The sequence below is a fragment of the Marmota flaviventris genome, chromosome 12 (assembly GCF_047511675.1).
Source record: "Marmota flaviventris isolate mMarFla1 chromosome 12, mMarFla1.hap1, whole genome shotgun sequence".
In the NCBI taxonomy this organism is placed as follows: Eukaryota; Metazoa; Chordata; class Mammalia; order Rodentia; family Sciuridae; genus Marmota; species Marmota flaviventris.
In genome coordinates, this window is record NC_092509.1 from 17,951,425 (window position 1) to 17,976,299 (window position 24,875).

The 24,875-nt window shown below is 41.5% G+C and overlaps 1 protein-coding gene across 4 annotated transcripts in view; it reads right to left on the reverse strand.

Annotated features, from left to right (window-relative positions):
• Adarb2 (adenosine deaminase RNA specific B2 (inactive)) overlaps positions 1-24,875 on the reverse strand; it is a 476,030-nt gene that overhangs the window by 413,065 nt on the left and 38,090 nt on the right. The gene's annotated exons all lie outside the window — the stretch shown is intronic.

The window sequence follows — 24,875 nt, forward strand, 5'->3', positions numbered from 1 at the left end:
TCACTCTGACACACAGGCTTGCAGAGAAATTAGAAATCATTAGGAATTATGTCCAGTTATTAGGAATGTAGTATTGCTAGGAATGTTTAGTTAGTAGGAATTATGCTACCCAGCCTTATAGAGGAATTGGGAATTAGGCATCATTGAGGCAGAAGGAATGAAGCAGAGACTTTCCTTGGTGGGTCAGGCTGTAGTCCTCTTCAAGCCTCATGGAGTAGTGGATCTAGAATGTGAACACAGGCTATGAGATGCAGCAAAGAGGGCCTCAGGTTGTTGTGAGTGGGCCTTGGTACTTGGCCCAGGCCTAAAGGAATGAGTGCCTCCCCACTGGTTTTCTCTCTCTTATTCCCATGCATTTTCAGCCTGTGTTAACTACAGTCACAGAATGCTCAGCCCCACCAGGAAGAACTCCTGGGCTCTGTAATCTTTGCCACCTCTTTGTTTTCATTCTGTAGAATTCCCACCTGTCCTTCTTGCTTGCTGACTGCATGTAAAGCCCAAGTATAGGAAAGTAAGTCAGTTCAGGGGGAATGTGGAAGCCCAGATCTACAGAGCCATGCAGGCTGACCTTCTCTTTCAGGAGTCCCCGACAGTTTTAGAAAGAGCTATGAGGTGACAAGGCTACAGGTGTCCTCACTGAGGAGTTGACATCAGTTCCGAGAAGGAAAGGGCAGTCCCAGAGACAGCTGGATGCCAAGGACTTGGTAGATTGGGTGACCTGGAAAGCTTTACACACATCTACCTCATGTGAATAAAAGAGGCACCTTACACATGTGTGCCCCCATGCTCACACACAGATAGACATACACATATGGAAACACATTAGTGCACATGGACACACACACACTGAAAAAAGACTTCTGCATGTGGTGGAAGGATCTGCCCAGTCACATCAGATAATGACATGGACCTCTAGGAAGTCTCAGACTCCGGTAATAAAGACATGGCCATTTGAAACTCTCAGCACTAAAGATTCATACTGGGAAAAATATTGTTACAATCTAGCTCAGATTAAATTTCCATTAATATTAAGCTTGGGAATCATTTTCCTATTAGCAACATCATGGTGGGTTCAAAAGCTGGTCAACATCTCAGCTCTGGCTTCTGCTGTGAGACCTTGCAGGTAACCCCAAGGGCTGTACCCAGCTCTGAGGACCACCTAGAACTTCAGTGGGGTCTTGATTCTTCAACAGGCAACAGCAGACCCATAGCACACTGGGTCAGCATCCCAGGGCACCACAACGAAGGGCAAGTTTGCCAACCTCCCTTGTTCCCTTCCCCTCCCTAGGCCCTGTCTCTACTGGCTTAACTCAGAGTAATTCGTGTGCTTTTATAATTTTAAAATATGGGATAGGATTGGAAGATCTTGCATAGTTTCTGTCATAGCACATTGACATGTAGAAGTAAAATAACTATTATCTTTCTCAAAGTTTGAACATAGGTCTTAAGAGGGCTGAAGCCAGCAGCAGGTAGATTTTGCTTTGGTCACATTATTTTTAAACTTTTAAGCAATTCTCCAGCTTAAAAAGTAGAATTTTTACATTATGACTTGGATTATTAGTTTCCCTTAGAAAATCAGAAGATCTGCCTCCTTGGGCCTCCAGGTGATAGATGCTGACCAGCAGCTGTCACTCTTCAGGGTGGCCCGGTCCCTTCCACCTCCTTTGCAGGAAGGACATCTGCCCTGGTTTGCCCCTTTCTATAATCTACCAGGTACCTGGAGTTCAGTGCCTTTCACTGTAGGGGACTGAGGCTCTGGGAGGGTGTGGCTTAATTAATACCCCACTGACCATGAGGGCAGATTTGGGCCTGGACTCAGGGCTTCCTGAACTCCTCTGTGCTTTGCCTCTTGTCACTGCCCCACTTCTGTAAGACAGCCATGACAAGCAGATGATTAGGACGTCTATACAGGAACCATGACAAGGAACCTTTCCAGACAATGGGAAACTCAGACGCCTGGCAGTGTGGAGGAGGCAGAGAGTCAGCAGTACAGACAAACGTGGATCACATTTATTACACATCTAGGGAGTGAGTCAGCGACACACCTCAAGCCTTTTTCTAATTTGATTTTTAAATGGAATTTCAAACTCTTTAAAGGGAAAGAAAAAGAAAGGTCAAAGACAGGTAATTTCATCTTCCTGCCATACAACCACTTTTCAGATATGATTCCCAACCTCCTTGTCTGTGCTCACATCCGCCTCTTGCTTTACTCATCTGAGTGATGGAGTCTGTTTCCAGGGCAATAAGGATCCCAGTCATCTGCCTGCACGGATCCTGTCTCCCCCCGAATCCATGTGTAGACTCCCCGGTGACTGTGATCCCTTTCTCTCCCTCCTTGGAACTTTCTTAGCTCTTCTGAATCCCACCAGATGTTTTTCACCAAGGTTTGCAAGGGGAAACATATGTGTTTTTATTATTATTATTATTATTATTATTATTATTATTTGCTTATGAAACTGGTAATACTGGTCAACTTTAGCCCAGATGATACGCTGCCTGAGTGTGCTGTCAAATTGGAAATATTTAGGATGTTCCACCTGTGGCACATTTTCAGTTTACCACAGGCTCAGGGGCTGGATTCATGATGCTAAATCAGGGCAAAGCAACCTGCCCCTTTGTGTAGCAGCACACCTTCCCATTTTTGGATTCTGTCTTTAGTCACAGCCATAGCATACATGGTCAAGTCAGATTCTTGGTCACGAGTTTATGACACATCCTCCCTGGAGTGTAAGTTCACCTTTTCGGCTGTGATAGCATCCCTTGCTCTACCACATCCAGTGACCTGCAGTCAAGAGATACCCAATATCTTTGTGTCAAACTGAGGTGCACACAGCTAATCTGCCACAGAAACTGCCGAAGTGTGCTTAGAAATGCAGAGTGTGAGGAAATACTTATGTTTCCTTCTCTCTTTCACTGAGAGGAGTGCTAGGATCTCCTTTAGCCTCCTTTCTCCCCAGGTCAGGCCTTTCCAACATACTAGCCCTTCATTTCTGTGCTCCTTGCTAACACTTGCCTCCTTGGGCCCCAGATTCAGCATAGTCACAGGAAGCACATGCAAAGGGTAGGGATGTAAGGCCACCTCCCTCCATCCCTTGTCCTCTCCATCCTTAGTGTCCTGAACACAACTAAGACCACACCTTCCAGCCTCCAAGGCAGTTAGGGTGCTTTACTCTGTGGAAGCCAAACAAGATGTTTGGGCAGGATTCCTGGGAGATGCAGAAAGGCCACTGAGTGACCCCATTTCCTTATTGCTCTGGAACTCTGAAGTGACAGCTGAGGCTCAGACACAAGTATGGAGATAGCTTTGGGAGTTGTTCAGCAGGAAGATGAACTGAGGTCCCACCTTGACCTTATGGAGCCCCAAACAGGCTCTGGTGGCCACCAGTGCACTTGTCAGGTGAGTGGGAAATTAACATCTCTCTTGTTTAGATGCTTCTGTTTTTCTCTCTTCTACTGCCTTGAGTGAGGCTTTACCCTGGAAAATGCAAGTTCCTTAATTAATATTTCTTGAATGAATGCTGCTGACCGCTTCAAAGGTACCAACAAAGTACAATTAAAATAAGGACATCTCTGAGCAGGAAAAGGAAAATCAAGTCTTGTCTGAGAGGAGCATTTGCCTCTGAGGCACCACTTGCTCCTACTGCTGGCCCACCCTCTCCACCCTCATGTGGCGCCCGCTGTGCTCCATGGTCTGCATGTCCCCTCCCACCTCCTGCTAATGCAAACTTAGCAACTTCCACATCAGGTGTTCTGGAGGAATAGCTAAGTTAGTGAAGACAAATCATTTTACAAATGAGAAAACCAAGAGCTAGAAATGGGGAGTAATTACTCAGGGTGGTTCACAAGTCAGGGAGGGAAGCACACTGTTAACCATGAGATGGCCTCCACTGCTCTTCAAATGCTGCCAGCCATACTATCAAGAGACACTCACAGACTGGAAGAGAACAGTCCTGCTTCAAACCCAACCTCTTGGGCCAAACCCTCTTCATCTCAGCTCCTTACTGATGCAACGTCTTCCAAGGTGAATGATTCTGTCTAGGGGGTTGGTGGATAACTTTAAAAGGCTATAACCTTGACTTTGGAATAGCCACCAACTCAAATTCCAAAAACATAAATTTTATTACAATGATGAGAGATTGTTTTGTGACTATGTGTTTGTGTGGGGTGCGAAACACCTATTCAAATATAGATGTGTAACAGTTGCAAAATAAGTGATTTGATGAGGTACACATTTTGAGGAGCTTTCTTTTTTAATATATGTTTTAGACATTAATGAACCTTTATTTTATTCATTTATTTATATATGATGCTGAGACTTGAACCCAGTGCCTCACACATGCCAGGCAAGCGCTCTAACAACTGAGTCACAGCCCGGCCCCTTTTGAGGAGCTTTGTAAGTAAGCAACTTTCTACCAAAGTATCCTAAGCAAGCATTTGTGTTTTTTTTTTTCTTAAGGAAAATATTTGTGAAACCAACTCACCAGAATAGTAATAATAAAAAATCAACTTGACATGATGAAGATTTCAAAACAAATTCTTTACCTATTATTAGCAGTCATAAAAACTCACTTCTGAGTCATTAACAGACTGCATAGACTGTATCTGGTTGATATTGCTTATTCCAAGAAAGACATACAATAAAGAAGAACACAAAAAACTCAGGTTCAGCATTACAAACGGGCCAGCTTATGAAGATGATGACCATCAAACCTTTTTGAATGATTGAATGTGTTGTGTTGATAAGAAGTGTGTGACAGAGAGACTCTCATGGCTGAGCACCAATTCAGCTCCAGCGATGCCTCTTACTGATTGTGGGCTGCATGTGGGCTGAGCCTCCGGGTGTCACTGGGTGGTGTCTTGACCCAACCACTCCTGGGAATGGATCTAAGGCAAGTTACTTACCCTCTGTGTGCTTTCATTCATCGTTTGCAAAATAACAATACCATCTACTTTATCTAAAGTGTTGTTAAAAGGGCGGTGACTTAGTATCCAAAAACTACTCAGACTGATAAATATTTGTTCAATGTACGAAGTTAAGAAAACAAACAAGTAATAGTGTTATTAGGCTGAATAAAATTCTGCAGGAGAGTTTTTAGCCATTGTAATCAAATGAAGTTGAACGTTAGATGTGAGGGATGAGAAAAGACCCTTGGGAATGTCCACATTGGCCACTTGCCCAGAACTGAGCTTTTCTGCTGTGAGTACTTTTCACATCATTTTCTCTTTCGCTACTTTAGGGATGATTCTTTGGGAAAATTCATTTAAAAAATTTCCTTAACCTCCATGTTTGAAAACTGACAAGAGTGGTAGCCCCAGAAAATCAACTCCATACATTTAAGTTGCTTCCTTAGAGTTATTTTTATGCTGAATTCCAGTGAATTTGTTGCATGCATCTGCAAAGGCTGAATTTGGCTTCCTGGACATTATTGGTTACATTTTGAAGGGTTTTGGTGGCACTCTTCCTTTAAACAATGCCAGTTTGATCTGTATTGCGCTGGCTCGTAGTTAAAAGTCAGCAGAAAAAGCTTCGACAACCTCAAATGAAATAGTGACATTGTTGGTTTGACAAACTGCACAAAAATTGTTAGCCAAAAACCTCAAGTTATCTGTGCCAAGCCCTTTGCCCATGTTGTGGTTGAGAGGTTCAAGAGTGCATGCTATTTTGATTTCTAGCCTTTTGCTCATACCATGATACATCTTCTCAATGTGACCAGCACCAAAGGTCACATTCTACTCACTAATCAACTGCAAGTATATAAAAGAGCCCGAACACATCTCTAGGAAGTCCAATACTTAAGAAAATCTCAGAAAAGTCATTCAGAAAGGAAAGCCCCTCTGCATCTTTTCCTGCTCTCCATATGATGGTCTCAGAAGCCTAGGGCCTGGGTATCAGGGATTTTGGATTTATGGACACGATTAGATTCCAACAAAACCCTCAAGGCTAGTGTTAATTGTTCAGTCTCACTGAACCACTGTCCTTATCTGTAATAACAGAGATAATAATGCCACTTTCAAAGGACTATTGTCCATCACCAATGAGACTATGTGTGAACAATACTGAATGAGATGCCAAACACTTCACTAGTGCTTATTAAGTGGGGGGGCAAGTAGATTCTGACAATGTCGAGGATCTTGGCATGGAAAAAAGAAAAGTCTTGTCTCTTCTCTCCCTCAAGAAGCACAGCTACCTGACTCTGCTCTGAGTGGCAACTCAGGGGAAGGGGCTGCAGATTTCCATATGGATCAGACAGGTCTGAATCTTCTCAGACATGGAACAAATGTGCACATCTTGGAGACTTAATGCCTCACCTACTTAGCTATATCACTGTGGTAGGATTCTTGCATCTCTGTGGGCTTATGACTTTCGTGCTCAGAAGATCCTGGGTTACAGAATCCCACCTGGAAGTTTCCAGTGCACCATGGGGCAAAAGTGCCATTAGCAGGTCAGTGAGGGAGTAATATTGCATGGGTTGTGTAAATATGTTCCTGGAAACATGCTGGAGCTGCATTAAATGCCATCTACCCTATAGAGAACAAGAGGAGTTCCTATTTTCTCAGATCTGTCTAAGAGCCTTCTCTGTGTGCAGCTCACAGACCTGAGACTTGTTTAGGAGCCCTGGCATGTGAGTCATTGACTTTTACAAGCTTAGGGACTTTTATTTAAAAAAGTGTTTTAAATTCGTATACATTTTATAGCAAGATATTTAAAGCACAGACATTCCTTTGAAAGAAAAATAGTTCTTTTGTTTTAATAATGTACCTCAGAATAACATGCGAATGACCATATGATATGCTAAAGGGACTGTGACTTTCCTTCAATTGCACCTCAATTGTTTAGGATTTTAATGAGAGCAAAACATGAAATCCTAGACACTTCAAGGTGATTACTTTAAACTCCCAGAGACATCCTTCCCCAGCCACCAGAATTGGGGATTGAGCCTAGGACTTCATGCATGTCAGGCAAGCACTCTGTCACTAAGCTATAGCCCTTTTTATTTTGTATTTTGAGACAGGATCTCAATAACTTGCTGAGGCTGGCCTAAAACTTACATGCTGATGATCCTCCTATCTCAGCCTCCCAAGTAGCAGTCATTAAAGGCATACACCACCATGCCTAACTAACACTGTTACTTTTTATTGCTATTTTTATTTTATTATATTGCCTTTTTATCTCAAAGGGTATTTGCTATATGAAATAATGATTATAGGAGAGCCACAAAGAAGATGGGGGAAAAAGTGAGCCTTGGAGCCTTAGTACATGTCTTTAGTGTCAAACCCTCTTCTAGCATCCCAATAGCTGAGGAAGAACCTCCTCTGACCACCTGTCTTGGAAAACAAGGACCCTGCTGCTCACCAGGTACCAGGCAAAACCCTTCGACCCTAGTAGTTCAGAAAACATGGATTGAGGCCCAAGAGGGTGGAAAATTTTATCAACATGCTAATTTTCAATTTGAAGAACAGAATAGTACATGAAAGAGCAAACTTTGAGTTCAAAACCTACACACCAAGGCTCAGACCAAAATAATTGTTTTTCGTCTATAGGTTCAATTTGTGTTCTTTAAGCCTTGGGTTTTGGTATTTTTAAAGAAATTTGTCATTACAGTCTTTGAACGAAAGTGGCTGACACTGGCCATTCTATACTTGGACAACACGACTCTTTGTATATTAAAAGACTATCTAGTTTTAACAAATTTGGTGAAATGAGGTCTGACAGTTTTTCAAAATGGTGGAACTTGTTGGATTTGGGCAGAACCGTGCTTGTGCTGCCCCATTTAGGAACATGACAAATACTCACCCATAAATGGACATGGGGTTGCTGGTGACATTGCAGGAGGTCAGAGGCTGAAGGGGAACTGCCAGGGAAAGGCCACAGTGGGACTCGTTGGTAAGAGAGAGGGAATGTGTAGCCAGGACCTCAGAGTCACATTTTCCCAAGGTGGTGTTCCTATCCACCTATTAAATAGTTCACTTGATTCAAAGAGTTAAGAAGGTTGTTTAACTGCTGACTCCTGCTTGGCTGACCTAGAAGATTCTGGCTTCCCCTGCTTCTTCTGAGAAGCAGCCTGAACATCAAGTTCCCTGCTTCCTGGAAACCCCTCCTAACACAGTTGCTCTTTGTATTTATTTTATTTCCAGTAAATGGTGCTGCTTTCTCTTCTTACAGATAGCGGAAGATTACCGTAGAGTTTTCAGTACAGCCTGCTTCTTCCACCAAATTCTCCACTGTCAGCTTCTTGGATTTCTACTGCCAGGAGACGCCAGGGGAACAAACTAGATCACCTGGCAGGTACCACAAGCCTCGTGGTTTGACAGGCCAATTTCCTTAGCTACAAATTTCAAAGTGGAGTAAGTGACTTGGAAGTGGCCATTCTAGTGTCTAACAAAGGGACAGCAGTCACCTGGCAAATGCCCATGTCATCATCCACACAGGGTCAGTGGAGCACCTGAACAACTCCTCTCCCAGCAATCAGTGGAGTAATGAGCACAGGCTTGTGTGTGATGAGGTAGAGATGCAGGATTTTGTAGCTGAGGTTTTGGGAGTCAGGTTTCCCTGTCACGCTAAGTCCCCCTTTCCACATTCATTTTCCCCCTTGGTGGCCTCTTGTAATCTCAGAGCCTAAAAAGATGTAAGGGGTAACCTACCCTCTTGAGTCCCTTCCACAGCTTCTGATACAGTTAGACCATTTCAGAGTGAGGAGCTCATTTCTCTTTAATAGTGCGACTTCACTTGTAGCTAACTCCAGTGCAAGTTAGAGTTGGTCCTGGCAATGAGAGCGGTCCCTTTCATCTATCGTACGCTGCCCCCAGGCTTAGAAGCAGCTCTCTTGACCATGAGAACCCCCTCCTATGGCTCATCCCTGCTTCTCCCTGGAGGCTCTTAGCAATCAACCTCCTGTCTGCCAACATCCCTCTGGGTTCTAGTGCTTAGCACAGGTCTCTCCAGCTGGACGCCCTCTTAGCACAAATAAAGCAAGAGGACAGGGTTTTCTGTGGCTCTGGGGAGTCTGAATCTGCTCCCACATGGACATTCAAGTCCTCAGCCCCAGAACCAGGATGTGACTGAACTGTCTAGTCATTGTCCTACAAGCTTCTATCAGTCACGATTTGGGGCCAATCTAACAATAAGAAACACATATTCTGTGCTACATTTCCAGAAAGGTGACTTGAAAAAAACAAATATGGGCCGCTTGCTGTTTCATCTTCCAAAGATAACTCAGGCCATTGAGAAATGAAAGGCAGAAAGGCTCTCTATTTCTCAGTCATCCTTGGAGGGCGGGTGACTATACATTCCAGGTTGTCTGGGACAGCCCCAGTTTATGCCTATTGTCCCAGCATAATTATTAATAGCGCCCTCTCTCACTTTTAAGAGTGTCCTGGTTTGGATGATAAATTACATGAGCACCCTATTTAGAGGAGATCTGTGCTGTGTGCACAACAGCAGAGGCCTCTTTATTTTCCTCGCTCCATCATATCATCAGACACATATCTCTCCAAGCAGAGCTAATTAGAATTTTGCATAAATGGAATTACTAATGAGAGATTTACCCTTGTGCTATTATTTTGGCTTGAAATCTGTCCTGGACTGAAAGGCTGATTATAGTCAAGGTGATCGGGTAGCACTTGGTGCAACTCCAGGACCCTTAAAATCTCATTTCATGTGACCCGGTTAATTGAGGTGTTTTTACGTTAATGCCTCATTGTGGCCATGGAAGGAAGAGTTACAGTTCGAGTATTTAGATCACTCTCTACCACGACCAACGTACATTCAAGATTTCAGAGCTGAGGATTGATTTACACATCCAGAGCATTTAAGCCAGAACACTGGTATCTATTATTTAATGAGAAAATGTTCAGACCACTAGATCACCTGGACTCCACACTGGAATCAAACTCAAAAGATGTCAGCTACATTGACAACTGGACAATTCCCTTTCTACTGAGGACATGTGTTATCCCTTTTATTTTCTGCTTGACTTTTCGCTTTCCAGCATCACTTTTCTCCCATTTGTTTACAAATGCTCCCAGTAGGACTCTTTCTTTGGATTCACCCCACTCCAAAGGAGGTGCATTCAAAGGCTGCCCAGGGTCAAGGAAACCTGCCAAGTAGAGTCAAGATGCTGGGGGAGCCACCTACCTCTCCAGAATCTTGTGTTTTTCTCTCTGCTTGCTTAAACCATTTGTCTGTGACCTCTGTTCTGTGAGAAATCCATAATTTAGATAAACTGGTTGGCATTCTGGTCAATTCTGGACCACACACCTTCCATGCTCTGATCCTCAACTCTTGTCTTTTTCTTTTTGGGTTGGAATGCCCTTTATCTCTTTCCCCCTCCCTTTCTGCCTTTGCCCATCAAGACCCCCCAACAAGAGCCTGCTCAGCTTCCTCCATGAAGACTTACTGGTCCTCTAACTGGGGCTGAGTCTCACTTGCTAGGTCTCCTCAGCTCTCACTCCTCTGCTATCTTTCTCCCACTGTGCTGTGCAGTTATTATACTTGAGCACTTTTGAAAGCATGGACAGAGCCTATTGTATTTTTCCAATGTCATTCTCTACTGAGATTCTCACTTAAGATGCATTGAATGAGAGGATTAACTGATGAGAGAGGAGAGTTACTGCTTTATTAAAGCTCATCTTTCATGTATTGCCTCCTCCCAAATCCCCAGGACCATTTTGTCTTAACCATTCACTATGGGTAGGTCAGGATGGACTGACTAATCCTGGTCTTTTGCTAGAGTTAACTCAATCCACATGCATCTGGGTTATGCTGGGCTGAGTTTGGAGGACACACATGTAAATATGAGAAATGAAAACTCTTGTATTCTAGGCACTTCATAACGGGGGACTGCATCTATAACAGATTATATATATATATATATATATACACACACACACACACACACATACACACACACATATATACATATAATGCGTGTGTGTATGTGTGTGTATATATATGGTGTATATATATGTGTGTGTGTGTGTATATATATATATATATTTTTTTTTTTTGGTCAGATACTGGCAATACCAGTAGAAAAATGTATTCTCAAGACAACAAGGGATGGCTGAGTGTCTACAAACTAAGGGGGTTAGGGACATTTCTGGGTCAGCAGAGAAGTAGAAAATGTCAGGTTAAAAGCGTCACCTGATCAGGAACAAAGGGAAGCTACAGTAGCCCTGTCTTGTGAACAAAGCTCAGTTTTCTAATTGTGGGAACCTCCCCGCCTGCATGCACATCATTCTGACTTGTTTTCAATTGATTTATTTTGCTTAGGAAGAAAAAGTTTACCTTGTAGTAGCAATAAAATAATTTTTATGTCCAAGCCATGCAGACCAGAATATATTTCTCTCAAATTCATTTCCTCAAAGCAGTCTATTCTAAACCAGAACACACACAGCATGGTTCTTAATGTCCCTTTTTCCAACAACTTGTAAAAAAAATTCCCAAAGAAATATTATTATGGCTATTACTATTTCATTTCTCCCTGTTATAGGAAAGCCCAAAACTTTAAGAGGCAGACAAGTATAGTTTTTATAAAAAAGCCCTAAACCAGGAATTAGGACACATAGATTCTAGTCCTGGCTCTGCAATAAATTATCTGTATGGCTTTGGGCAAATTGTTTGGCCTCAGGGTCATAGTTTCCTCACCTGTAAAATGAGGTGATTGAATTGGATGGTCCTGAGCTTTCTAAGAGCCCCACTATTCTGCAATTCTCCAGTGAGCCGAAGATCTTCAAAGACCCTCTGGCACCACACCAGGGCTCTTGCTACCTGCAATCCCCTGTCCCCACCCTTATGATGGCACTTAACAACATTTGTTTCATATGCAATCAAATAATGTCCCCAGTGAGGTTTGGGCATTTTGCTTCATTCTGTGCAAACAGTCCTGCCAGACACTGAATCCCAAATGGAAGGGCAGAAAATTAAAGCAGTGATTCAAGGACAAGTAGATATACCACAAACCAACCTGCATCAGCGCTAATGAAGAAAAGGGCTGTCCCCAGGATGGACTGTGTTAGGAACAGCAGGTGAGGGCAAAGTGAAATTCTGCAGGCTTCGAAGCTCCCAGCCAACCTATGACATTCTTGATTTTTTAACAAATAGTTATGTGTGTGGTATAGCCTGGATGCTAGCTCATACAGATGTTTAAAATAAATTTGAAAGCACCTTCTCATTCATGAAAGATGAATTGAAAAAAGGTGGACAAGAACTTCACGAAGATGGAAAGACAAGAGAATGAGAAATCATTGACTGTCAAAGATAAACAGAGCCTTCAGCGCTAAGCCAACAGCTCTCTGACATTGGCAGAAACAAAAATGAGAAGTTAGATCAGGGCAGTCATGCCATGGGTCCAAATCTTCTCCTGTATGTTGTGGGGAGCCACTGAGGGTCTCCCTGGAGGAACAGCGGTCAGATACTTTGCCAAATGAACAATGTATTAAGTAAAGCAATTAACATTTACAGTAGAAAAGTATACATGGAAATGATTACCTGAAGATCTGTCTTAAGAAACCATCTACTCAAATTAATGAACAACATAACGAAAGCCAAGAAACAAAAAAGTGTCATCAGTACTATGTAGGTTCTTTGCTTTCTCCTGCCAATGTGGATCTAAACGAGATTTTGGTACATTTTCTGAATGCCAACAATGTCTACAACATCTTATTTCCATCTGCAGCTGAGGGCTTGTAATATGTTCTGTGCTGTTCACAGGCATCCACCTGCAAAACATGGGGCAGGATACCCAAGTTGTCTACAACCATCTGCCAAGTAAGTGTGTTGAGGTGAGGAGAACATTAGATGTGATTCTAAAAAATTTAAACTGTGTATGTTTACTAAAACAAAAGAATATTTCAAATGGATGGGGAAGATAGCCTTGAGACACAGTTCTCATCATGGTGAGAACTACTATGGCAAGGTCTGTAGAGAGCATAAGAGCAATACAATCTTGTCCAGGACAATGACTGATACATCTATTTGAAATAAGGTCCTAAGCTTCAAGTCAAGACAACAAAAACGACAGAGGAATTCGATTCAAGAAGCACATCATTATTGAATCCTGCAATTAATCATAGGTTTATTTGGTGGAAGCAGAGACAATTCTCTCTCTCTCTCTCTCTCTCTCTCTCTCTCTCTCTCTCTCTCTCACACACACACACACACACATCCTTTTGTGTGTTTTTTCATAATTTTCTCATGGGATGTACATTATTTCTCATTCACAGATGAGAACGGGGAGCCTGTGTTTGAGTGTATATGGCTAGAAATAGGTAGCACTAGAATTCCTACTGACTCCAGTGTCTGACTCCAGAGACAGTTCACTTTTCCACGTCAGCTCATGCATCTTGGTTCCAAATAAAACGTTATTTCTGAAAACATTAAACTTGTGTTTCATAGGAAATCCAATTTGATCAGACTGATGCCATTTCAGAGGACAATGTTAAAAACAGGAAGTGGAGTATGAGAAGAAAATTGCAGGAAAACACATTAACAATCTCTATTTTTTTCCAAAAGGAAGAAAAAAGAATGAGCACTCATTCAGATTCACAGACCACTCCATTCATTGCAAAATCAGCTCAAAACGTTTCACAGTTACCTCGTGTTAGGAAGCTCCCAGTACCCCAGATGCACTCCTTGATGTTGGCTGCTAGGTGCCAAGCTCATCGGGTCAGAAGACAAGGGCAGAAATAGGTTTATTCTCAGATCAACTTGTGTCTTGTCCCCAGACCGACATCCAGGGGAAAGGCACTCAGGCTTTTAATGCCAGCTTCCCTGAAGTATTATTATCCAGACAAGACTCATGAAAACAACACATTTTTGGTTGTTAACTTTATACACCTGTCATATTTTGAAGTGCTCAGGAAGAAAAAATGGACGTCATGACTGTTCCCAAAGAAATTGCAGTGTGGAAATGATGGCTTGGTTTGGATGACCCCAGAACACAGTTCAGGCAAACAGTCACATAAGAAAATGGTGACCAATGGGCTCTGTAACCATGGTTCTGAGTTGAGAGGAGACTGGTCTGAATCAGGCTATTTTTAAAAGATTATATAAAGAGCCACTTAGGTCAGTAGGAAAAAACCCTGTCAATGTGTCAAAATTCTAAAACTTAGTGTGGAAGTTTGTGCTGTAATCAAAAAGAGATGTGAAGAATTCCCCTTTCAGGAGTAAAAAATGCATTCTCCGACTCTAAAGAGCACATTTTAATGCACTTAAATATGAGAAGCAAACTTCTGACTGTTTCTCTACAGAACAGAAGCAAACTCCATCTATGGTGTTCTATTAAGTTAAAATAGGTTTTTGTAAAATCCGTGACAGAAAAATAGTCTTCTCTCTGAGAAAATTTTTTGAGAAGACAGTGGAAGCCTTAAAGACCTCTTTCTTAGCTATTAAAGGTTTTTAAATTCCTATAAACTTCTAGAACTGGCAAAATATCCTCTGAATTTTTTTTTCAGATCTCATGGAGACAGTAGATGCAAAGTGTTTGTCATAATATTCAAAGTAGACTTTTGTACTAAAAAAGTGTGTGTGTGTGTGTGTGTGTGCGTGTGTGTGTTTTCATATATACACACACATGCACACAGCTCTATATATCTGTGTACACAGAGAGACTACAGGTCGGATATGAATGTTCTCCAAAGTTCCATGTGTTATCTTGGTACTACCTGGAGGTGGTGGAAAGACTACTGGGAGCTGTTCTGGTCATTGAGAGTGTGCCTCAAAGGGGATGTTGGTGCCCTGGTCCCTTTCTCCTGCTCTCTGTGTCCCAGCTAGGAGTTGGCTGGTTTTGCTCCATCACAGTCTCTCATTCATCATGTGCCACCTCAGACCCCAAAGCATCAAGACCAGTCTGCTATGAACTGGAACTTCCAAAACTGTGAGCCCAAATAAACTTTTCCCATTACAATTGTTCATGTCAGGTATCCATAGTGGTGATGGAAAGCTGAACACAGAGATACAAAGATCTATCTATCTATGGATCAGTCTACAACACTGTAATGCTGTTCCCTGAAACTCCCAAATGGAAAGAGTGAATGGACTGAATTAATGATAAGGGCACACTTTCCTTCAGGTATTTCTGTTATAGGCAAACCAGAATCAAGCAGGAGAATGTCAGAACTTGATTTTAGAAAGTGAGTTCTAGATTCCTCTTTTTTCATGTCCCTTAACTGAAAGTTTATACATTGGACTAAATAGGAATAGCTCTATAAGTCCTTTGAGTTCTCCTTGTTCCATTCACCTTGATTATTTAATATGTCCTAAACAGTTGTTTTATTTTTAACTACTAAATAATCCCGGGAGAGGTGAGGCTTTAGTAAGTATGAGCTATTCTCACCAAAAGGGTTTCCAATTTTAGTAGTTATGGTGGAATTCTTTATAAATGAGCAAAACCTACTCAGAAGCCAAGGAAAGCAGGTTGTGCTAAATCCAGTTCCTCCTGTGCTCAGAGGTGGGGGTGTGAGAACTGATGGGGAAGGAGAGTGAGGGACAGAATTTCACCAGCCCTGGGGACAAGAGGTGATGAAGTGTGAGCTGCCAAATAAGGTCCTCCATGAGCAGGCTACCTGGTGTCTAGCAGGTGTGTGTGCGTGTGTGCTCGTACGAGTGTGCCCCATGCAATAGAGGTGCAGAGGGTGAGAGGCAGAGATGGAGCCAGGAGCCACTAGAGTAAGTGCTTTACTATTATTTTGACTCACTGGATGACAAAATCCATCCTAGACCACTATGTGATGGGAACTCTATGATGGTCACTATTATCATAGGTTTCACTTGTTTCTTTCTTCTCTTTTCAGTGCCTCTTACCTTATACTCAGAATCCTAAATAACAGGCAGGTACCAAAGAGCTTATAGAGGAGAACAATGTAGTTTTAGTAAGTAACAGGTCCTTAAAAATTCTAAATTTTCTCTTGGACAAATTTTAATAATTCTCATTTCCTTATACAAAGGAGTGTAAGAAATAAAGTCATTTTTATATTTTTGTTTTCTATTTTAAAATGCAAAGTAACCTTCCGAGGCTTGTGTGCAGCACAGATTCAACAGAGAGAAGGGAAGTGGCCCCAGGATGGGGTAATTTCACAGCTTTTCAAACTATGAACATCAGTACCTCCTTACAAAAAGGCAAACATCCAGGGGGTCCTGCTTGGATTTCTGTGATCTGGAACGGCTTCTGGGAAGTCATTAGCTAAACACAACAAGCACTTGTCTACCCTGGAGATGGGCTGGGAGCAGACAGGGTCTTGGCTCTCCTCTGGGAGGGTCAAGTGTGTAGAGCCCCTGGAGGCTGGGTCACCCTGGGCAGAAAGAGGGCTGCCTTGTGCCTTCTGTTGGTCTTCACTCCCCTCCAAACGCACTCAGGGCTGCTTGACTTTCTCAGAACTGCTTCTCTGATGCTCTTCCCCCTTCCTTTTCTTTTTTAATTGACACAAAAGGATAAATACTTGTAAGTGAAATAATCCTTGGTATTTGAGGGCTATTAGAGTTTTCACCCACTTCTTAAAACTGTCTGCAAAACAAAAACAGAAACAAATGGAAGCCAGTTAGTGGAGACCAGCGCTTTAATCTGAGGGCTGGTGCTCTTGGTGGGATCATCCATCTGCAGGTTCTGGAGACAGGGCAGAGGTGGTGGCGGAGCCTCCCGGTGGTCTGTGCAGATAGATAGTCAACTGAAATGAATGTCTTGGTTATAAACTAGTTGGAATGAATCAATTGAGTTGAACAAAGAGAGGATCATGTGCTGGGAAGTTAGAACCAAATAGATTTAAAGTAATCATAGTTTGAAAGCTACAGCTGCTGCAAAGCTCGTGCAATCATGAAATTGATGAGCAGTTAATTTGCGTGAAACTAGAGAAAGGTCTAATGGTGTTTAGGTGATAAGAAACAAAGGCTGCAGGGTGCTGATGGAGCCCATCAATCTTCAGAGAATAGCAGAACGCTCATCACATGGGTAAGGAACGTACAAGACTATGAAAGGGCTTCAGTGCACAACTAGCCTGTGCTATTGTGTACTCCAGCTCTGCTCGGGACGTGCATATTATTTTTCTGATTAAGTTGTGCACACTTTAAGATCAGACGCTATGCCTTAAACTACTTTATGAAGTGAACAAAGTAATAATGTTATAATATTAATTATATTAATTAAGAATACTATAATTAATATATTAACATTAGTGAATGTTTATTGTTGATTACTCTCAACAATAATCATATGTATATATATATATATACACACACACACACACACACAGAGCTTTGACATGTGCAAATGTCAGCTAATTGATCATGATTGAGTCTGAAATGAAGAAATTTAATTGTTTTACACATGTTTATATCTTGTCTACTTGTCATTGATTCTCACCACACTTACAAGGCTAGCCAGACTCCCCCCCGCCCTGGCCAAGAAAGGTCATTAAATTGCTGCTGTGTGGATTTCAGAGCAGACCTCTCCTATATCTGCCCAAAGGAAAAGTTTCTGGAAATTTTGAGTTTTCTTTTAAAATATTATCGCTATTTTCATATTCTTTATCTGCGGCAATCAATAGTCTTTCCACAGTGGTGGGCAAAACCAAGTTAACAAAATCCACTGGTTCCAGAATTCTCAGATTTAAAATGTTGTGCTACAAAAACAGCCTCATCATTCTCTTTGGCTTATTTTATAAGAGAGTAAAGTTAGAGATTTGATGCATAAATTTATAAAAATAAATATGCATTAAATTATTTAAGTAATAATGTTTTTGCAAAATAAAAATTTTGCAAAAGATTTTCCTGCCTTTCCTATCCCCTACTATCCCCCCTCCCCTCCCCTCTCATCTTCCCTCTCTACCTCATCTGCTGTTGTTTAATTCTCTCCATTGTTCCCCCCCTTCCCCTCACAACCTCTTAGGCAGCAGAATACAACAGTCACTAATATGGCATTATGTAAAAATTGTGAATGTGTAACTGATGTGATTCTGCAATTTGTATTTGGGGTAAAAATGGGAGTTCATAACTCACTTGAATCAAATGTATGAAAGATGATATGTCATGAGCTTTGTAATGTTTTGAACAACCAATAAAAAATAAATAAATAAATAAATAAATAAATAAATAAAAATATTTTCCTGAATACAATCTAAAGTCTTGGGGGTCCCTGGCTGGATTCAAAGTGTCCCATAGTGGGAATGGTGGTGACATGCCGGTTATGAATTGTGATAGGGACCTTGGGGAGACAGAGTCTAGGCATCACAGCATTTAGACACCTGTTGAAGGGGGAGGAAGCCACCTCATCCATTTGGTTCCACTGTCTTCTTGAGGAAGTTTGAATAGGTAAATATCAAAGTTGCTAGTGGCTATGAAGTGGCAGTTCTCAATAATTTAAATGTTTGCATATCACATATGTCATTAGATCCACAGTCTCTTTTTAAGAAGGCTGTGAGCAGATGGCATTTTGCTTATTATATTATGATTTCAAATATATGCCTGAAAAACACAATTAGTTTAAATAAAGCAATGTAACCGGTTTCCATTATGCAAATCAATAAGTGAATAAATAAATAAGTAAATAATCATGTGCAGGGTGTCCCACGGAGCTGAGATGAAGATGTGAGCTTTGGTTTAGTTTTGGGCATAGACAGCCAGTGAGGGATCTGGAGGCTGAGTGGATTGAAGGCCTGCATACATTTTCAAACCCCTGACCCCGTCACTCGCACCTTGGGGTCCGGCTCTTGGCCTGGGTGGACCCTCCACCCTGGAGGAGGTCCGGCTTAGTGCTGGGCATGCAGGGTGGGGAGGGGACTTCCATGCTGACTTGCCTGTTTTGCCACAGCTCTTCCCTGACCTAATTCAGACAGGATGACATCACAAGCTCCAGGCCTGGAGGTAGGCAGCACATGGCTGTGGAACCCCCACACTTCCATTCTTCTGGACGACACTCAGATGATGGGCTTCTAAGGGTATGTGGAGGGGTCTCTCAGTAAAGCCATGTGCCTAGTAAGAAGCAGCATGTGGGGCCTTGAAAAATACCACTGTGGAAGGAAAGTCCGGAGCCCCTGGAGACCTTCCCCATCCTCCCACCTTGTCTCCTGTCCAGCTCCTCCATCTATCTCCCTCTCACAAAAAATAAATTTGAAAAGTTAACTAAGGGTGATTACTCAGTACACTAATGGGCTTAAAAATAACAGGAAACCTCTAATGTTCTGGTTCAGTTTGAGAGGGAAATGGTGACTTAAGTTGGTACTGGCACCACCTTGGCCTTGCTGAGCTGGCTGCAAACTGCTGAGGCCATTGCTCACCATTCCTCAGAGCCTCCTCACAGTCCCCATGCCTGTCACTGAAGTGATAAGGTGGACAGCTTTTGTAAAAAATTGTAACGTAATAAAAAGTAATAATTATATGGTAAATGTACATTCGCGAAGATTGTAACCATTGTCACAAGGCATGTGACTTATTTGTCAATGACAGACCACTGTAAGACACTCTACAGTGCTCAGTGAGGCCATCCCTATCCTACTTGGTGTAAGATTTCCCATGATGAGGAATTCGCTTAATGTCACATTTATCAGGAAGTATCACATCATGGAGGGACACAGGACTGAATGTATATGGAAATCAGGTCATGTTACTTCCTCAGGGCCCTGCCTTTTGTCTCCTTCCTTACATCCTTTGTGACAAATGCATGTTCATGTGACACTTGAGGTGAAGAGACACCACTAACAATACACCCAGCAATGCGTCTCGGAGGACGTTCCATTCTGCACACACTGACCTGTCCTGTTCCTTTTAGGGAAACAAAGTATTTCATGGGAAGGACATAGAAGGATTCATTTATTAGTCTCTTCGTGACAGCTGCTACTTGGTCTGCAGCCGGTATTTGCTCTCAAGAAATGTTGCAATAAACATCCTTGTTCAAAATCTTCTTTGTCACATACATACATGCATATACATGGAAATACATGTACTAAATGTTAAGATGAAATTGTTGGGTTCAGGACTATGTTGACTTAGGATTTGAATAAAGTTAAATTACCCACCAATTCATATTAGCCTCAGCAGTTAAGTAGGTTATCTTTTTTCCTACATCTCTCAAGTAATTTTGAAATGATGGGAATAATGCAATTAGAGATTCTGTTGTTAAAGCAGCAATAATTTTTAGAAAGAAAGTGATTTCCTTTGCAAAGCCTGCTTACCTAAGACTTCCCGATATCAAAGAATTGGTGGGGTAGAAAGCAAACAAAACATGCACATTAAAACACCAGCTATTCTTAGATAACAGTCGGTATGAAGAGCTAAGTGAAAAGAGATTAATTTCCACTGTGAATTTGCAGCTAATGCCACAGGGCTGTGTTAACTTATGTTTCCCAGCTTGTAGAAGCACGTGCATGGCTGAAGTTTAACTAATGATAGTTTCCTGCACAAGAAACAGAAACAGAGAGCCTAGCTTGGATACCTAATTAAATGTGAACAAGCTGTTTGGGATGTTAGCACCTTATGACATAAGTGCTTTGAGATATCAAACACAATTTGTCATGTTCCGGTGCATTATTACTGATCCAAAGACATAAGAAGAGCTCTGTGGTGGGTCAGACAGTGAGGGAAATGTAGGGTCCCTAGAGAACATCTGCAGAGTTCCAAATACTTGTATTCAAATATGTATATCAATGTCCCAGGTGGGCATTTGCTTCCTAGTCCTTCTACTAGGAGTTCTTCAGGGCTAGTAAAGCACAACTGGAAAGGATGAAGTCCAGGAGAGGAAGACTCAGACAACAAGACAAGGTTTATTCCTCATTGTTCTTCTTTCTTCTCCCTCTTGTAGACTACAACCCTGGTTGTCATATCCCATGTCCAGGGTATCTCCAAAGCCTGTGAACTGTACCTCTCAAATATCTTCCCTAATCCATCTGGACCCTACCATGTCTTCCCCATCCTGCCACACGATTCCACTCCTTCTCAGCAGGTGTCTCCTGAACCTTCCTCTGCATGCACCCGATAATCCTTTTTCCAGGTGACCTACAGGATCCTACTTAAGTGAGGAGCTAACCCTGTCTGCTGAGTGTTCCCCTCCCTAGAGAGCTGGCCCTTCTTGCCCACTGCCTACTTCTCTACCCCCATTCATGCCCCCCTTTTTTCTGGTGCTGGTGCCACAGATTCTTTGCCTGCTGTAGGCTGAAGTGTGTTTCCCCAAATTCACATGCTGAGTTCTCAGCCTCAGTCCTTCAAAATGTGACTGAGTTGGAAGACGGGATCTTTTGAGAGGTGACTATATTCCAGTGTGATCATAAGGGTGGCCCTGATATAATCAGACTGACAAGAAGAGGAGATTATGACACAAACACAAAGAGGGAAGGCAGGACAAGCTCCAAGCCAAGAGAGAGGTCTTGGATGAAACCTACCTGCTGGCACTTTGATAGTGTACTTCTAGCCTCCAGGACTGTGAGAACTTGAGAAAATAAATTTCTGTGGCCAGTGTGTGGTGCTTTATCATGGCAGCCACTATAAACCAATGGTGTTTGTTCTTGGAATTTGCTGTGTTTGTATGCCTCAGAGGTTTTGTTCTCATTTTCTCTTTGTCTGGCTTTGCCCTGTTCAATATAGCAGCCATCGGCCATGAGCTGAGACACGCCATGAGAAACACACAACCGACTTACAGACTCGTAAGAAAAGAACGTGTGAATCACCTCATTTATAATGTTTTATGTTGACTAATGCTGAAAGATGATATTTAAATCTATTGGGCTAAATAAAATTTACAGTAAAAACTAATGTCACCTCCTTCTACTTCTTCTTGCCCTTTTTATGTGTCTACTAGAAATACAGAAGATCCTGTGTGGCTCTCATTCAGTACACTCTGTGCTAAACTGGTCTAGCTTCTCCACTAGGCTCATCCCTCCACTCCCCTTACCATATCCCACACACGGTCACCCTCTTTGTTCTGTTCAAACATCAGCTCTGATCTCACTTCTTCTGTCCCCTCAACATAGGTGAGCTGCTGTAGCTAAATATTCCTGATTTTGTGTACTTTATTTGGTGCTTAAAATTATTTCTAAATGTGTGTGTGTGTGTTTGACTTTTTGATTCACATTACATCTTTACATAAATTGCAGTTTCAAAGGGAAGCATATCTGCATCGCTCCTTGCCCATCTCTGATGCAGAACACAGAGTGCATGGGGAGTGCTTGATAAACTATGTCCTTACTTAGTGAATGATTCTGAATCCCATCAAACACTCCAGAGCCAAACTGCTGGCTTTCCACAGTGAGTACTTTCTGTCACTAGAGAGCAACAGTGGATGATGAGCGAGTGTGAATTGAAAGTATCACTTATAAGGTGCAGAATGGATCTATAGATTCATGGTAGAGAATCTTCTCATTGAATGAACCAGTATGACAACCGTAACAATTATTTAATTGGGGCAAACACTTCCCTCTTTCATTTGTTTAAATTATCTTCCAGGAAAGTCAGAGGGCAGGGAGTTGTTTAGTTTTGATGAAGGCAGGCTCAGCTTGAGGTGTGTATCGTGTACAATGTTGACTTGAGTCACTTTCAGAGACAACCACACTGGCTGTGCTCATAGTTTCAGAGCTGTACAGGTAGTTTTGGACTCAAATCCTAGGATCCTGATTAAAAAACAAACAAACAAACACACTTTTAAATGTTTACTTATATGGGAGGGTGTTTATTGGGAATGGTAGTGTCTTCTTATTCTGCATCATGAAAACAACCGAAGTGCAGAAAATTTGTGTAAAATCAGATGCTTTATGCATGTATAATTAACTCCTTAAATGCCTTCTCTCCTGCATGGCTGAAATTCTACAAATAAACAATAAATAAACAAACATACAGGATGATAAAAACAGGCTTCTGGGCAGAGGATGGCCAAAACACTTGCTAAGGGACAATATTTTAATCTGAAGACCCATTTTGCCTATCCCAAATAATTGAAGGCTATTTTAGTTAGTAGGTTAGCTGGGACTTGTGCAGTGATTCATGGAATCCTCCAGAGCCCAAGGAGCTGAGTTAATACCTGGCATTCCTCACTTGTCCCCACCCTCTAGGAGGGAGGGCCACAGTCTTCAGTCTTTGGAGGACTCTTCCTCTATCCAGGAGGAAGGATTTGATGTCATCATCTACATGGGCTGGAAACTCATTAGCGCCAGTGTGTTAATCTCTCAGGTATTTGCTAAGCCTTTTATCTCTAATTATGGAAAGAATGGCGCTGTCTACTGCTGAAGGCTGTGGGCACTGGGGAGCATCAAAGCCTGGGGTTTCTAACCTGCAAGGCGCCTTAGAATCAATCCTTACCCTGCTCCTCATTTTCCAGATGAGCGAACTAAGTCTAGGGAGATGAAGTGGCTGTCAAGGTCCTCATGTCTAGACCCTTTGGCTACTGTTAGCTGGTACACTGTGGGCAGGAAGTGCTGAGATACAAAACTACCACCTTCAATTATTTCTTTTCCTTTTTTCTTGATTTTTGTCATTGTTCCATATAATAAAGGGATAAAAATATAACACACAAAATAATCCTAATTATAACCAGCTATTAACCATTTGGATAATAACCAAATAATCTGATACATTTAGAACTACTTCACTGTTTTCAAATCAAAAGTTGAAGTCAGATTCATGGATTATAATATGCTTATTAAAGACACCAGAATTCATTCACACTGTAACATATGTGTCTTTTGTATCTGGCAACAAGCGGTCACGTTGTATTTGCTCCTATGGCAGCTGCATCTGCAATACTAACCTGAGAAAGTCATTGAGGAGGTGAAGCAGACAAAAGGTTAAACTAAAAGAAAAATTACATCAAATTTCTATGGTAGGTAGTTATACTGAGGAATACAGCAAAATAATGCATTTATTAGAATTTCCTTTAATAAATGAGTTAGTGACTTTTCACTTTGAAAATCATTTTTTAAAGACAAGCAGGGGCACTGCCACTCCATAGGGTTTCCCAATAAGCACTCTAGGGAACGCTAGCTCCTTAGTATGGCAGCAGGCATCACACAGAGAGGTGATTCTTCAGCCAAGTAGTTTCTGGATATCTCAGCCTGTCATTACTAACAGACTTCCCAGATCTTTAACTATTTTAACCTCAAGTTGTATCCTGTTATGGTATATAGCATGCAGATTTCCCATGCTTATTAGATTATTATTACAACAGTTATGTTTTTGTTTAGATTTCATTCTGATGAGTAGGTATTGCTCTAAAATATTCAGTATACTTTTCCTATAGATCTTATCTGTAAGAAATACTGATTAAGCTTCAATTCTGGGTGTGAAATTCAGAGCTTTTAAAATCCATACTTATAAATTGTATATCATTCATATATTTATATGAATAATGTATTATATTCATGTAATTAATATAATAGCATATTGTATTCATATAATTATATATGAATCCATATATTAAGAAGAGTAATGTGTTATTTAGCTAATTCATTCTCTGCAAACTGTCATGGAATATACAATCTTTTGTGAAGGTCAATGTAGTAAAAATAATGCATATGTTTATTCTGTCTTCTTGCATGTTGATTTTAAACTCTTGTTTAGTCTCTAATTGAATACAAATTATGAACTCTACATACACTACCCTCAATTAATTGCACTTTCTTTTCACTAAGAATTTATATGAGTGAAGAGCATGTGAGACAAATGCAATGCTGCCCTTTCGTGGGACTCTCTAGATCTGTGTGATTTTGCTGTTAGGTCAACCTGGCTTACCTTTTACTTGGGTCAGTATATAGAATATCAGTCAATACTGAAATGTATCAGTCCTAATAAAGATATTTTGAAACAGAATTGAATATAAGGTCTATTTTGGACAATTAGAGAAATAGGTCAAACGCATCTACCTTTTAAATCTAACTTTTGTAAGCAGACATGTGAGACATCAGCA